The sequence below is a fragment of the Myotis nattereri genome (genome assembly GCF_964212035.1).
Source record: "Myotis nattereri genome assembly, chromosome: 8".
Lineage (NCBI taxonomy): Eukaryota > Metazoa > Chordata > Mammalia > Chiroptera > Vespertilionidae > Myotis > Myotis nattereri.
Genome location: NC_138083.1, coordinates 41,025,494 through 41,041,537, shown reverse-complemented (window position 1 = coordinate 41,041,537; position 16,044 = coordinate 41,025,494).

Sequence of the window (16,044 nt, the reverse complement as noted above, 5' to 3'; positions counted from 1 at the left end):
TATATATATATTATACAGAGCAGGGCCAATCAGGGGGTTGGGGCGCTGCCCCCTATCACACACAGAGCAGGGCCCATCAGGGGGTTGGGGAGCTCCCCCCTATCAGGCACAGAGCAGGGCTGATCAGGGGGTTGGGGCGCCTTCCCCTGTCACGAACAGAGCAGGGTGGATAGGGAGGTTGTGGCCCCGCCCCCTGTCACACACAGAGTCACAGGGCGATCAGGGGGTTTGGGCGCTGTCCCCTGTCACGCTGATCTTGGTGCTGGGAGGCCTTGCGGCTCCGCTGATCTCGGTGCTGGGAGGCATATTACCCTTTTACTATATAGGGTAGAGGCCTGGTGCACATGTGGGGGCCGGCTGGTTTGCCCTGAAGGGTGTCCTGGATCAGGGTGGGGGTCCCCACTGGGGTGCCTGGCCAGCCTGGGTGAGGGGATGATGGCTGTTTGCAGCTGGTCACACACCCTTCAGGGTTGGGGTCCCCACTGGGGTGCCTGGCCAGTCTGGGTGAGGGGCTGAGGGCTGTTTTCAGGCTGGGGGTGACGGAAGCTCCCAACCGCTCCTTTTTTTCTTTTTTTTTTTTATTCTGGGCTAGCTTTAGCTTTGAGACTTGGCTCCATCTCTTAGGCCTCCGCTTCTGAAAGCAGGTTTCTGGCCTTTGTTTACAATGTTGTGATCCTGGTGGCTGAAGCCCGGCGGACTAAAGGAGGTTTTTTGGGTATTTGTTTAGCCTCTATATTTGTTACATAGTTGCTTAGAGTTGCAGCTCAGAGGCCTGCAGCGGCAGGCGGGGAACGTTGGAGTCCTCCGTCACTGAAGCAAGCAAGCCTCATGTTAGTTTCAAGCTGCCTGGCTGCCGGCCGCCATCTTGGCTGGCAGTTAATTTGCATATCTTGCTGATTAGCCAATGAGAAGGGTAGTGGTTGTACGCTAATTACCATGTTTCTCTTTTATTAGATAGGATATATATATATATATATATATATATATATATATATATATATATACTGATTTCAGTGAGGAAGGGAGAGGGAGAGAGAAACATCACACTGAGGATCAAGCCTGCAACCCAGGATTGATATGCTCTGACTGGGAGTCAAACCTTGACCTCCTGATCCATAGGTTGACGCTCAACCGCTGAGCCACGCCGGCTGGGCTAATACACATTGTTTCTTATCTTATCCCTTCCATGCTAACCTGGCCGTTGAGGGGGAGGGGGGCTCACACCCTGGAGGAGCATGAAGGTCAGACACCGCGACCCCTGCTGCCTGTAGTCGGCTCACTGGCTCCTGACTTCAGGCTTATACATTTCCAAGCCCCAGGGACAAAATTATTATTTTTTTTTCACATTAGAAACGTCAAGCTGGTGAAAGAAACAAACACTTTTAATGAAACATATGTGGGACACTTAGAAGGAGAAGATTTACAGCGTGTCCGCTGTGAAACCAGAAGGCTTCAGGAAGTGTGAAGGAGGAGGAGAAAGATAACGGCTCGGGTGCCGCAGGAGACACGGCCTACATATTAAACAGAAGGGAAGTCATTCCTGTCCATAAACATCACAGCTCACTTCTGCACCCAGCATAAATCACTGGTACACACACAGGACGTTTTCATCTCACCGCATTCGGTCTTTCCTACCGATCGCAGTCATGTACGCTTTGATCTCGGGGAAGGAAATGAAACTCAGACATGGAGGTATAAAGTTGCCAGGATTGCTTCAAAACCCAAACTCTAAAAATCCCACCACCTCCATTAGAAATGAATATTGGAGTTAAGAATAATGTGAGTACGTTTGTCTAGTTTTCAAAAAATAGGCAACTTTCTTTTGCAATTTTGGATCTAAAATAAAATCCTAAATAAGGATGTGATGGTTCCATATGAAAAGATAATGAATAATTCCACTTTAGAATGTTTATGCCATCAACATGGTACTTGGGATGTACAGTAAGTACTCAATGTCGTCAGTAGGCTCTTAGAAACTGTGACTTTAAGCAAATGATGTACAGTGAAACCAATTTTCCCACGGGTTAAGTGATAAAAATGAGTTAAGTTCCTATGGCATATTCCTGGTCACAAAAACATCACCAAACTTCTAAATAAAGAACCACTTCCAGTTGTAAATGTGGAAATAAATGTGAGCTATATGTATATTTAAGAAAGAAGCATAAAAGCAAGTAGGATAATGATTTTCCCCAACCTGCTGATTCCAGTTCAGGGTCCCTGGCAGCTCAGGGAGCAGGTGGAACCCGCCCTGGAAAGGGCGCCCTTTCATTGTGAGGCCACTCACCCACAATTACTCTGACTGGGACAACTGAGACAGGACCCTTCACTTCATGCCTATAGCTCTGGGATGTGGGAGGAAGCTGGGGGACCTGGAGAAAACCATGCAAACATGGGGAGAATGTGCAGACTGGGGGGAAAATATATATATGTATGTATATATATTCAAATCTGTACTTCAAATAGCATGAAAGCTAGTTTTTAAATACTTTGGATATTAGATTAATATTAATTATATTTCTATAGAAGCCTGCAAAATACATGTGGGCCTGGCAGTGTGGTTTTTGAGGAAGATAATAAATGCATTTGCTTGTATACAACTATGACCAAGACATTACTCCTCTCATAACATTTGTAAAGGGCTCACTAGGCATGCTTTAAAATCAATTTGGAAATATTCACAAATTCATTGTCAGTATTCTCAAAACTTAGATATTCCTTTTCTGTTGGCATTTTCAAGACTTGGGCTAGATACCAGGTTGTAAAGGATGGATGAAGCCAGGGAGCGAGTGCAGCTCTGATTCACCACGACCTGGCTCTCCTCTTTCTCTCTTTCCTCTCCCTCAGGTGGGTCCCCAGAAGAGGGGTCTCTGATCTTATCCAAAATGAGACTTTTCTTTGTCTTCCTCTAAAAGGATTAGGTTCACCAGGGAGCAGGGTGTTGAGTGTAGAGCCAGAGATGAGGTGCGTGTGCACCTGTGCGCATGTGTATGCACGTGCGTGTGCATTGGGGAGAGGACGGGAGAAGAGGCATGAGCAGGATTCAGGGCAGTGCCTCTCTGTGAGCCCAGATATGGAAAGCCTGGAGGAAGAGGGTGGTTCTGTATCCTCCCAGCTCTAGGGTGGGGGATACAATAGGAAAGGGGATGAAATGTCTGTGGTTTATGAGGCCTGGCCAACAGCCCTCCAAAGGAACAGCCCCAGGCGCTAGGACACTCAACCTACCCCGGCCAAGTCAGCTCTTTTTTTTTTTTTTACATTTTCAGATTTCACATTTTTAGAGCTATTACCAGAAACTTTCTAAGTTAGTTGTTCCTGCCTTATGGTCCACATACCTCTGAGGACCATAGAGATACTTTTAAAAATCTATGGAGGTGTGTAGATCCATAGGGATTCATAAAATAAAATTTATTGAAAGCATTGCTAAATTCAGGGTAAGTTTTTGGTCATGATTTTCTCAGTCTATAGGTATTAAAACATCACTGTTACCATTTGAAAGTCTGGAGTTTTATTTTTTTAACTTCTGAAGGAATTTAGGTCCTTCATATACCCAACTTCACTGTGCTTGTAAGATCTTGGTTTTGTGATTGTAACTCCAAACCCAATAAGTTTCTGGGTTACCATTTACTAAGAACACACCAGTGTCAAAGACCTGACGCTGCTAACAATAGAGGAGGTGGTTTTATTCAGGCTATTGCAATAGAGATAAGTTCATGAATGAGAAATGTCTCAGGGGGGAAGGAGAAGGGGACATGGAGTTTTACAGAAGAAAGTAAACAATGATGTCATCCATGAGTCTTAAGGGAGTCAAGAGGAAGGATAGAGAATGTCTTACCTCAAATATGAAAGAAAAGGGGATTTGTTGCAATTAATTATTTCCAGAAACACAAAAGGGTAGGGGGATTTTTTCAACCATCACTGTTTTTTTAGGAGTACAGGATTCAGGTGAAGTTTAGCATTATCACCAACAGCATAGTTTCATGTTGAGTTGACTCAGTCACTTTGGCAAAATTTTTTTTTTATCTATTTACTGGGTCTTCATTTTATATTCACTCAGGCATGCAAAAATTAACCTTTTTAAAAAATATTTTAAAAATATTTATTGATTTCAGAGAGGAAGGAAGAGAGAGAGAGAGAGAGAGAGAGAGAGAGAGAGAGAGAGAGAGAGAGAGAAAAACATCAATGGTGAGAAAGAATCATTGCTTGGCTGCCTCCTGTATGCCCCACTGGGGATCGAGCCCGCAACCGGGGCGTGCGCCCTGACCGAGAATCGAACTGTGACCTCTTGGTTCATAGGTTGATGCTTGGCCACTGAGCCATGTCAGCCGGGTGAGATTAACCTTTTTCTGTAACTAAATTGAACAAAGATGTCAATTCTTCCTTCCCACTGATGCTGGGGCACTAAATATCAGTTAATTTCATGTCAACTTAATTACTTCAGGACAGTGGTAACTTGAGTAGTTAAATTCCAAATTGGAGCTAGGCCGTCCCTTCTTTCCCCATTCTCTTCAGGTGTTGATCAAAGTTCTAGGGGGGTCAGGTATTATTGTGGCATCAGGAACAGACATTCCATCCCTCTGGTCTTGGATCGTCAGTGTCCCTCTTTTCTGCATTCTCTGCTAAAATATCTAAGGGTCTCTCTCCTCTGTGTCCATGAAGGTCCCTCTGTGTCCTTGTCCCCTGCATGTAAGGTCCTCACAAGCCCACCATCATTCTTTCAGCACTCGCATGCCCCTTTGGATGCAGCAGGGAAGAATCTAGCTTTTATATAGAGAGATCTAATTTAATTTTGAGATCTACCTTTAAGAAACAGAATACAGAACTATGATTTTGTTGGGTTGAGTATATTTTCTGGCTGGGAAGAACTTCCATTTTTATGAGGCATGAATGGACACTAAATGCTTCACTTACAATTTCACACTTCTCATGACTGGAAGAACTTTCCATAGGCTAGCATCTGGCTGCATACATTTACAACCCCTTTCCTTCACTAACCATGATGTTCTGGTTCTTGGTGCTATAGGATATGCTCATATCGTATTGCAACTTCTGGCTCTGTAAGTTTGGGCCATGACTCTGGGTGTTGGCACAGTGGATGTTAGGAGGATTTTTGACACTCATACATATACTTGGATGGCTAGCAAAAACAATTATATGCAGAAGTGACTGGGAATCATGTAAATATATCATATATCTGACTAAACTCAAATATAAGTGTATTCTGCCAGCACCATCTGACACAGGGGAAAGTATGTCAGAGGGGAAGTTGGAGTGGAGACTGTGGCATTAACCAATTGGTGTTCAAGCTTCTTACTGTTACTAATTTTACAAAAATATTGAACTATGACTACACCACCACGACCCTCTGGGGACTTCGCAAGGGGGAATTCACATGAAGCCTTAAAGCTTAAACTTCCTTAGCTTATAAGTCCTCTTCTATGTGCACAGGAGACTTCAGATGCTCCTCCTGCCTCACCGTTGCTGTGGAAGATTCGGGGTATTGTAGATCCTCTCTGCAGACTTGTTCCACGGCCATTTGGACTGTTGCAAAGCTATGTTGGAAAAAGAGTCTTCTTCATGAGACTGACTGTTGATTGCCTAAACTTCAATATCTGCTTGAAGGGGCCCTCTCTAAACCTATTGGTGTTTCTAGAATTTCTTCCCCACTCCAGGACTTGGTTGGACCAGAGGAAAGAGAGAGTGTGCCACCTAAGCCCACCAGAATCTAACTCTTCTAGGGTCCTCTTTTGCTTCCTCTTTCTTCTCTTTGATGTTCAGTATCCATCTGTTTTTGAGCCAGAAAAATATTGTTACACCATCAGGCAATCTCCTTTCCTCTCTGGTTTAGGGGTAATTTCTATGCTCTGAGTTTCTCAGACTTAGCTTTTTGAAGATGAACACTCTTTCTTTTTCAAAGATCCCTGCTCTTACAATGAAAAGACTCAATTTTCAAGACTTTTGTCCCCTCTTTTGAACTCAAAACTTCTGTGTATATCCCCTATTGACTTCATTGTTTTGGACTGATTTATTGAATGCCACCAATTCAATGAATGGAGGACTGTGATGAGAGAATTATGGGAAAAAGAAAATACAAGTATTGCCTTTCTTTTTTATCCTGCCACATTCATTTTGGAGCTTTCTAATTCTTGGTTGATTATTTTCTTAAGAAAACCTGTTAAATGGAATTATCAAATTCTTGTCAGGTTATGGCATTGGTAACTAGTTTTCCAAATATTGTATATGCCATTCTTTTTCTATTTATTAAAAAATGACTTAGTGATTACATACTACATTGAGGTGACAATGCTAAACTTCACCTGAGTTGTGTACTCCTAGAAAACAGTGATGGTTGAAAAATCCCCCTACCCTTTTGTGTTTCTGGAAAAAGTTAATTGCATGTGTGAGAAGATAGACAGGGTTTCCACCCTCATGTAGCTTACCATCTGGTTGGGTGAATATACAACGAATATAATTATATAATTTGTGGGATATTTAATTATATGTTACAAAGGTACAAGTTGCCATAAAAGAGATTAACAGAGATTTAACTTATATAATCTCAAAAAAAGTAGGTTGGGGAATACAAAGCCTGGCACTTGCTTGGTGTTTGTGGAATAATTATTTGCTGGATGACAATTAGATAAATGGATGATAGAAATATAGTTCTTCATGCCAAGTTGCAGAGACAAGTCTTTATAAACTTTCTCTGTGTATTTTATGCTTGAAAGATAGATATTTTTGGTTTTTTTTAAGAACAGGAGTAAGAGGATGAGGCAATTGAATCTAGTTTTGAGAGATAGAATGTTAAGGTTACTGCCAAGGTGAATCTTTAGCTTCCAGACCAGCTTTGTAAGTGACATAATGATTCCTAATAAGCTCCGCCTTTCCTATAGAAATTATTTTACAGATTAGGAAAGTGGAAACACAAAGCAGTATGTAGCCTGTTCTACAATCCAAGGGTATGTCCTTCCTCCCTGACATAGAACCCAACAATGCTCTTCCCTGGTTGGACACTATACTCATTTCATGAGTCATTTTTGAGCACCTTCTTCTGCCATGTGTCCAGGTACACAACCATCAAATGGCCCCTCAAGGAGTCCGAAGTTGGTAAGGGAGTCTACCACATACTAGTAAATAGTTCAAATACAATGTGAAAAGTATTTCATAGGACAAGGTGCTGTAGAAAAACAGGAAAGTTATAGTAGGTGAGAGAGGTGGTAATAAAGTTATATAGCTGTGGTGTCTAATGCAGTATATATTAGACAAATGTGGCAATTTACTGTACATTTAATTAAAATTAAATAAAACGAGAAGTTCAGTTTCTCAGCTGCATCAGTCAAATTTAAGTGCTCAACAAAGACATGTGGCTATTGGCTACCATATTGGACAGGGCCGGTGTGCATCAGTTCCACCATCACAGAAGGTCCTGTGGGACAGTGCAGGTCTTGAGCTACTGTTAAAATGAAGTAGTAAGTTCTGTGCGGCCAAGGGTGAAGTTCTGAGGTGATGGAACTGTCGTCTGGTTCTGGAGAGGAATCATCTTTGACAATCTGTCCAGCAGTCAGTACATAAAAACCACGCTAGTTTTTTAAAATTTTTTTTTTATTCAATCCTCACCTGAGGTTATGTTTATTGAATTTTTTAGAAAAAGGGAGAGAGAGGAGAGAGAGAGAGAGAGAGAGAGAGAGAGAGAGAGAGAAAAGAAACATCAATCAATTTTCTCCCATTCGTACCCCAACCAGGATCGAACCTGAAATCCAGGTATGTGCCCTGACCAGGAATCAAACCCAGAACCTTTTGGTATATGGATGACACTCCAACCAGCTGAGCCACCCAGCCAGTGCACCACAGTAGTTTTTAACAGAAGTAATTAAATATAAAAAATTGTTATCTACATATTAGAGCAGGGGTCCTCAAACTTTTTAAACAGGGGACCAGTTCACTGTCCCTCAGACTGTTGGAGGGCCGGACTATAGTTTTAAAAAAAAGCTAGTCGGCTGCTAAGCAACAGGCAGTGGTGGCAAAAACACCCGGCGGGCCGGATAAATGTTTTCGGCGGGCCGTAGTTTGAGGACCCCTGTATTAGAGAAATGAAAAGGCAAAGAGGAAACTAAAGTATCATTCTCAGGGAAACACAGTGTAATAGTGGTCATAATTATTAAAATGTAGAAGCCCAGAAATGGGGTGTGTGAAGCTGAAATTAAGACATTTAAAAAGACATTAAGGCTTTTGAGGAGAGGGTATCAGCTGGCTGGTTTGAGTCTTTGAACTGGGAAGGGAGGTCCTGCGGGGCTGGAACACAGACCTTTAAGGAAAGGATGCTGCTCAGCTGGGCTGTCATCTCTGAGCTGGGAAGAAGGGTTCCATGGGGCTGGGAGCCAGACCTCTAAGGAGGGAGGGGACTGTTGATGGCTGGCTTGTTCTAATGTCTCTGACACGGCGCGATAAGGCTGTTCTGGGAGTGTTAAAAAACTGAATGATGAAATCAACTGTAGACCCTGGGAGAAACTGCCACTATAGAGGTGAAATATGTGGCTGGGTCATGCTTCCCCAAACAGGAAAAAACCAGGAGGAAGACAGGTGGCAAGCCCAAAGGAGTAAACCCTCTACCCTCCTTCTGCCTTCCAGTCTTCTGGCGTCCTTTTGGCAAAACCTAGCAGGGAGCCAGCTGGTGAAATCCCAGCCTCAACATCCTGAAGCACAATGTGGGACTGGGGGGTGGGTGTTGTCTAATAAGGAATTTGGCCCTTGTCCCTGGCTCCTGGGAGGATGACTCTAAATCCCTGGAATTTCCCAAATAATAGGAGTGTGTTTGCTATTCAAGAGCCCCTTGGATCACATCTGAATTTATGCTATTGATGATTCAGATAGGGACTGGTCACCAGAAAGACCAACCATGTTATTAGAGGGCTAGGGCTTTGAGGCAGCCTGGCCTTCAGAGAGTTCAATCACATGGCCAATGATTTAATTAATTTTATCTACATAATGACACCCCAACAAAAACTGGACACCAAAGCTCCGTGGAGCTTTCTGGTTGATGAACACATCAGTGTGCCAAGAGGGTGATGTGTCCTGATTCCATGGCTCAAGGGTACAGAATCTCTGCCGAGGACCCATGCAGACTTCACCCTGTGTCTCCTCAGTTGACTAGTCCAGATTGGAATCCTTTATAACAAAACTGTAATCATAATTACAGTGCTTTCCTAAACTCTGCAAGTCATTATAACAAATTTTGTGAACCTGAGGGGGTTGCGGGACCCCTCAGACTTTTAGCCAGTTGGTCTGGGCACTCTTGCACTTGCAACTGGCATCTGATGTAGGGACTCCACAGCTTTAGGGACTGTGCCCTTAAACCTGTGGGTCTGCCTCTGACTCAGGATGTCAGCATCAGGACTAAATTGTACTGCAGGGTTTGCAGGGAGAGGAGTGAGAGAAGGACTTGAAGCTCTGAATCAATTGCTTAATAAATTGGCCCCAATCTGTCAAAATGACTGTCTCCTATGACGTGGTAGTGTTCTGATAATTATTCCTGTGTAACACTATCCCAAAACTATGGTCGTGGATTTTGTGAATCAGAAATTCGTGAAAACTCTTCCCTGATCCATGGTGTCTGGGATCCCAGCTGGGGTGACAATACCAATCCACAAAACACAAAGCTTACCGTCATGCTAAAATTAAAAGTGGGTCTTTTCAGATTTTTTTTTATTACAAAATTCTGGGTAAGTTCTATGAAGTTGAGCTTTTCTCCTTTTCTGGGTGCCCCTAATTTATAGGTGTTCTTCACATGAGTATGGGCTCTGGACAATCAGCCCTTCATATGGGCAGCGATCAGCTGGTTGCAGTGCCAGCTGGCCAGGCTGGGGGTTCATAATCATAAAGCTGACCTTGTTGGCATCTATGATATTGATTACACTTTGTATGAGAGGATTATTACACTTTGTATGAGAGTAACATTTCTACAAGCTAGGCCCAAGATACAGAAGCAGAGCCTCGAGAGTGTATGTTACAGTGATTAAGGAATTTGGAGTCACACTGCCTGCGTTTATATTCCAGCTTTGTGTCCTTGGACAAGATATGCACCCTCCCCGTGCCTCAGTTTTTCCATCTGTAGAATGGGATGAATAGCAGTATCTGCCTCCTGGTTTGTTGTAAGGACTAAGGGATTAAGGTGGTCACCTTAGTGCTCTGACTCTTAACTAGCGTTGTCCAGTTGGTGAGGTCTATGCTGGTGTGTCCTGGAGCAGCTTTGACAGAGTTTGAATTCCAGTTCTACCACCTGTCTGGCTAGTAAAGTTATTTAATCTTTCTATCCCTCTGTTTCCTCATTTAAAATAATCATGTGTTACTTGAGATGCCTGTGACTACAAATAATTGACTACCTGACTGAAAGTGACTTAAAGAATAAGGACATTTATTATCTCACCACCACCCTTGACAAAAAGCCTGGACACAGGTGGTCCCAGGATTGGTCCAATGAAACCAGATTGGCTTCTCTTGGCTTTTCCATTGGGTTAGCAAGATGATGGCTACAGAATTCTGTCAGCAGACAGAAAGCACAGAAGTGGGTTTCTCCTCATATGTTTATTTTGTAAGCAGGACAATCTTTCCGAAGGACACATATAGACATCAGGTTGTCCTCTGTATCTGCGAGTTTGTTTCTGTATTGCTTTGTTTGCTCATTTTTAAAATTTATTTTAGATTCCACATACAAGTGAAATTATATGACATCTATCTTTCTCTGTCTGCCTTATTTAACTTAGCATAATACCCTCTAATTCCATCTATGTTGTTGCAAATGTTAAGAATAGTTCCTCCTCCTCCTCTTCCTCCTCCTCCTCCGCTTCCTTCTTCTTCTTCGCTAATCTTCACCTGAGACTATTTTCCCATTGATTTTTAGAGAGATAGTGGAAGGGAGGGTGAGAGACACACAGAGAGAAACATCGATGTGAGACACATCAAATGATTGCCTCCCACACATGCCCCAAACAGGGCTGGGAATTGAGCCTGCATCCGAGGTATGTCCCCTTGACTGGAATCAAACCCACAACCCTTTAGCCCAGGGTGGGGGGTGACAATGCTCTGTCCACCCACCAAACCACCAGGGCAAGATTTCTTTTTTTTTTTTTTTTATTGAGTAATATTCCATTGTGTGTGTGTCTGTGTGTGTGTATTCATATCTTTTAGGTACAGAGAACATACTGATGGTTGCCAGAGGGGAGAGGGAGATGGGTTAAAAAGGTGAAGAGGATAAAGAGGTACAAACTTCCAATTATAAAATTAATAAGTCACAGATATGTAATGTATAGGACAGAGAATATAGCATTAATATCATCATAATTTTGTATGTTGACAGATGGTTACTAGATTTATTGTGGTGATCACATTGTAAGATTTATAAGTGTCAAACCACTGTCGATACCTTCAAGTAACATAATATTGTATGTCAACTATACTTTAATAAAAAAAAATACCACCTGAGTAAATAAAAGCAGAATTTTAAAACTAGAGGAACAACAACAACAACAAAAAGACACCAGCAAAAACTTCAGGTTCCATTGGCCAGAATTGATTTCCATGTTCATGCCTCAGCTGTAAGGAATAGTGGGAAAGCGAGCATATGGCATTTGCAACTTCTATTAAGAGGAGGCGAGCCAGCAACAATGATGTTTATGACAAATACCTAGCCCAAATGGATATATTTATTTAATTTGTTTAATTTTCAGGCTTGTAAAATGCTTACATAATAGTTATTATATGCCAGGCACTGTCTACTATCAACCCACTTACTTCTCATAACTCCATGAGGGAGGTATTATTATAACTCCCATTTTCCAGATGAGGAAACCAAGGCACTGAGAGATTAAAATAACTGGCTAAGGGCACATAGCTTGGAAGTGGTGGAGGCAGGAGTCAAACCTGGCTCTAGGGACTGGGCTCTCAACCCCTGCACCACACTCTCTCTCTAAAATGTGTGTTAAAACACTGTACATTGCAGGTTGCCTGGGAAAGCTGGTTTCTCATCCTCCTCTGCTTCTGCTGCATGAGCATATGGATGCCAGATGGAAGGGATAATAGTAAAAGCAGAATATCCCACTTGAAATGCCCCCTTCCCCAATCCATTCCGATTTCTTGTGTTTAGTTTTCCTCCTCTGGTGGATTCCTATCAGTTATAGAAGAACTTACAAAATCTATTTCAAAATTCTCCCCTTTGCTTATTTTAAGATACATATGAAAAGGATAAATTTTTTATTTCTGTTTTTTCTGAAAGCCCCGACCAACGGAGAATCAATAATTTCTGTTTCTAAGGAGTAGAAACTGGCTGATGGAGAAACCCAGGAGGCTTATGGGGAGTTGTCTTGAGTGATGGTTTCCTGTAAAGAGCAGCTCATAGTGTATGAGAACTGCACAGTGACACTGTCTCACGGTGCGATCGCTTTAAAATATAGCATTTGGAGTCCACTGTTGGCTCACCTGAACGGACGGCACTCGTGAAGGGCCTGGCCTGTGCCTCGGCACCCACACAATGACAGAGGCAGCCGTGGGGCTTGTTTGGGAGCACCCCCTTTCAGAGGACTTGGAGGAAGTGAGCCGAGCATTTGTAACACAAACCAGTGATTCAAGAAGGAACAGGAAAGGGCTATCACAAGTTTCCTAGCTTGGGACCCTGAAACCTAAAAACAAGGTCACATGCGCACACAATGAAGAAAGGAACCTTTGGAAAGGGAGGAAAAAACAGCCAAATATAACTCCACAGAAAGACAATCAGAAAAACACCCTTGCTGGTCTGACAACCAACCAAGAATAACATATGAGTTCATCGCGCTCCAAAAGGGGGGAAAGAACCAAAAGCATTAGCCAGCTAATTTAAAAATCAAGAGGTGAATTTCTTATCTTCATGCAGAGAATGTTCTGGAGCAGATCTTTATAGAGCAGCGCTAGCCCCCTAAAGTGGGGGTTTCCTGTAGAGATGAAGCAGCTGCGCCTTCGATGACTCCTTAGATATTAGCAAAAACACTTGCTAAATATAGATGAATGTCAACAAGTCATAAATAAGGGAACAGGAGTGGGAAACTCCATACAAAAGGTGAGTGGGCAAGAACAAAGACATCCCTTTCTGCCAAGGCAATTACCACGTGCAGCGTGGAAGCATTAATCACGGAGTCATTTCAAAGTTCAAATGCCAAATAAGAATAAAATGTAGGAAACTGTCGCATGTCAGGGCGCTGGAGGCAAAGGACTACCGAGTGTTATTCCATGGAGTGGAGAGAAAGCGTGACGTTGGCAGGAACTCTGAGGATGTTACAATGGCCAAGTGGCAGGGAGCTCTCAAACTGCCAGTCTGGTGTTTTACCTCCATTCATTCTTTCTCTGCATAAGTTTCCTTAATTGTAAGGGAAGCTGTATCTCTATCCTGATTTCCCTCAGGGATGTGGGGTACCAGCTACTTAACCCTTGAGTGCGAGCAGGTTGGACCACATCAATCTGGACCGTGTGAGGTCAGATCAATGTTGTTTTCTCGAAACAAGCCAAACAGGCGCTGATCGATTTCTGCTCTTCTTTTCTGCCCAGATTAAATCCTTTTACACTCCGAACAGTCTGTACTTATTAAGTGCTATAAGTTCATGGTGTTGGGCTTGGCTCCACCCACCTATAACATATCAAACCAAATAATCATGCCTCCCCCTACCCCTTTCTAGTAAGTCCTGGTCTAAGGAGACTTTTCCATGAGCAGGTGGAAAGCTGTTGAAGCTACTGTTGCAAGTTTAGGTAATTCCTGCCGGAAAAGGAAAGCATCTCATCTTGAAATCCCCAAGAAAACTCATCTTGATATCCCAGCCCCCATCAAGCACCATATAATTCTTAAATTGCAGCCCATTAAATTGTTCGTAAAGGATCTGTAGAAATAAATAACACTTTTTAGAAACTCTATATAAAAAACATATTGCCACATCATTTGGTAAATCCTCAATCTAATGCTATACATCAATGACAGGTTACTAAAATAAAACAGTTAAATTAGGGCTGGGTTAGGTAGTGAAGGGGGACCCCAATAGTTTTTTTTAAAATATATTTTATTGATTTTTTACAGAGAGGAAGGGAGAGGGACAGAGAGTTTGAAACATCAATGGGAGAGAAACATTGATCAGCTGCTTCCTGCACACCTCCCACTGGGGATGTGCCTGACACCAAGGTACATGCCCTTGACCGGAATCGAACCCGGGACCCCTCAGTCCGTAGGCCGACGATGCTCTATCCACTGAGCCAAACCAATCAGGGCCCCCATAGTTTTATTTATTTATTTTTGCTCCATGGGGTTTTGCAAGTCCCGATGGCTTATGAATCACTGCTTGTTCATTCAAGTCAATTCCGTCATATGCATCATATCACTTGTGCAAGACCACCGGGGCAGCATGATTTATTCCCTGTTAACCAGAGACTTTGATAAAGAGCCTCTTTTATCCTCTCAACACTGTAGATGGCAAGCTGTCCCCTGACTCATTATTTTTTCTGAGTCAAAGCTCAGTCAAACGTGCTTTATTCCTGCCTCGATTGCCGTCACCAAACACCCAGTAGCGGGTCTGGTGCTGGTGTTTGTGAAATGAACTGCATGTGTTTGATGAATGTGGTGCAAGGTGCTGAGGAGCTATGGAGCATTTTCTGTCCAAAGTTGATAACTAACTATCTATCCGATATAGGGGTGCAGAGATGGTGCAATTGGACGCAAGGTAGATACAAAGTGGTGACTATCAATTCTTGAAGTCTTTAAGGATGGGGCAAGTTGTATTTTTTTTTCTGCTTGCAGGAAGGAAACAGTCTGGTTCTCAGCACTTGGAAATGGCTGGTGCAGACTTGCTCTCATTGCATTGCTGAGAGTCCATGAGGCCTGAATGCGCGTGCTGAGCTTTACTTGCAGGCTCTGTGGCTGGGGTTGGTGTAGCAGTGTCACTACCAGTATCTGTCTTGGTTGAACATTTCGAACAATGCTTGAAGTTTTCTAAAGTCAGGGTCTTGCGGAGGTCGTTAATAGTTGAGGTTTAATGCATTTCTCTTGGTGTGTTTTGAAGTGAACATACAAAAAGTTGAAGCAAACATCTACCAGTGTTTTTGTTCAAACTGCTCCTTCTTCCCGCACCTTCTACTTTCCTGTCCACAGGATTGGCTTTCAGGTATGGGCTTTGTCAGGCAGTCATTTTCAGCCTCCAGAGAATGTGGCATTGGTCTCTGTGTTCTGGGACCTTTGTCGACACCTCCACCCCCTACAACTGGTAGGAATCCCTGTTGAAACTTGATGTTAGGTAGCCATATTGCATTCTATTGTGTCTATGTTATAACTCATTGCTGCTATGATTATTCTTGTACATGCCACCTGATACACATGTGCATGAGTGAAGTTTCTGGGTTGTGGGGTGTGCACATGTTTAGTTTTACTGGGTGATGCTAAACGATATTCCAAAATGGGAGTAAAAAGTGGTGGCTTGCTCCCACCAGCTGTGTATTCGGATGTCCATTATTCTGTACCTTTATTCCATATCTTACCAATATTGTCTGACTTCAAAATTTTTGCCTGCCAGGTGGGAGTGAATGGTATCTCACTGTGTTTTTATTATGTGTTTTCCTGATTATTAATGAACATTTCCCCTATGTAATGGGCATTTATCTTGCCTCACCTATGAAATGCCTCTTCATCTCTTTTGCCCAGATTGTTTGTCCCTTCTTGGGTTTATCTTTTTTCTTATTGGCATAGAAGTTCTTTATTTTGGGGATATTAATCCTTTGTTAATTATAGGTATTGCAGATATCTTTTTCCAGTTTGTATCTTGTCTTTTTACCATTTTTTTGTTTGTTTTTTGGTGCCTTCTGAAGTGGAGATTGAATGTGGTTGAATCAATCACTATTTTAAAAAATATTTGTTCTTAGTTTCACTTGTTTATTAACCATCCCTATCCTGAGGTCACAAAAAATGTTTTTGTTTTTTTCCCCCCTAAAAAATGGTAAAGATTTCCCTTCCATTGTCATTGATCTATCTGGAATTGATTTAGTGAATGC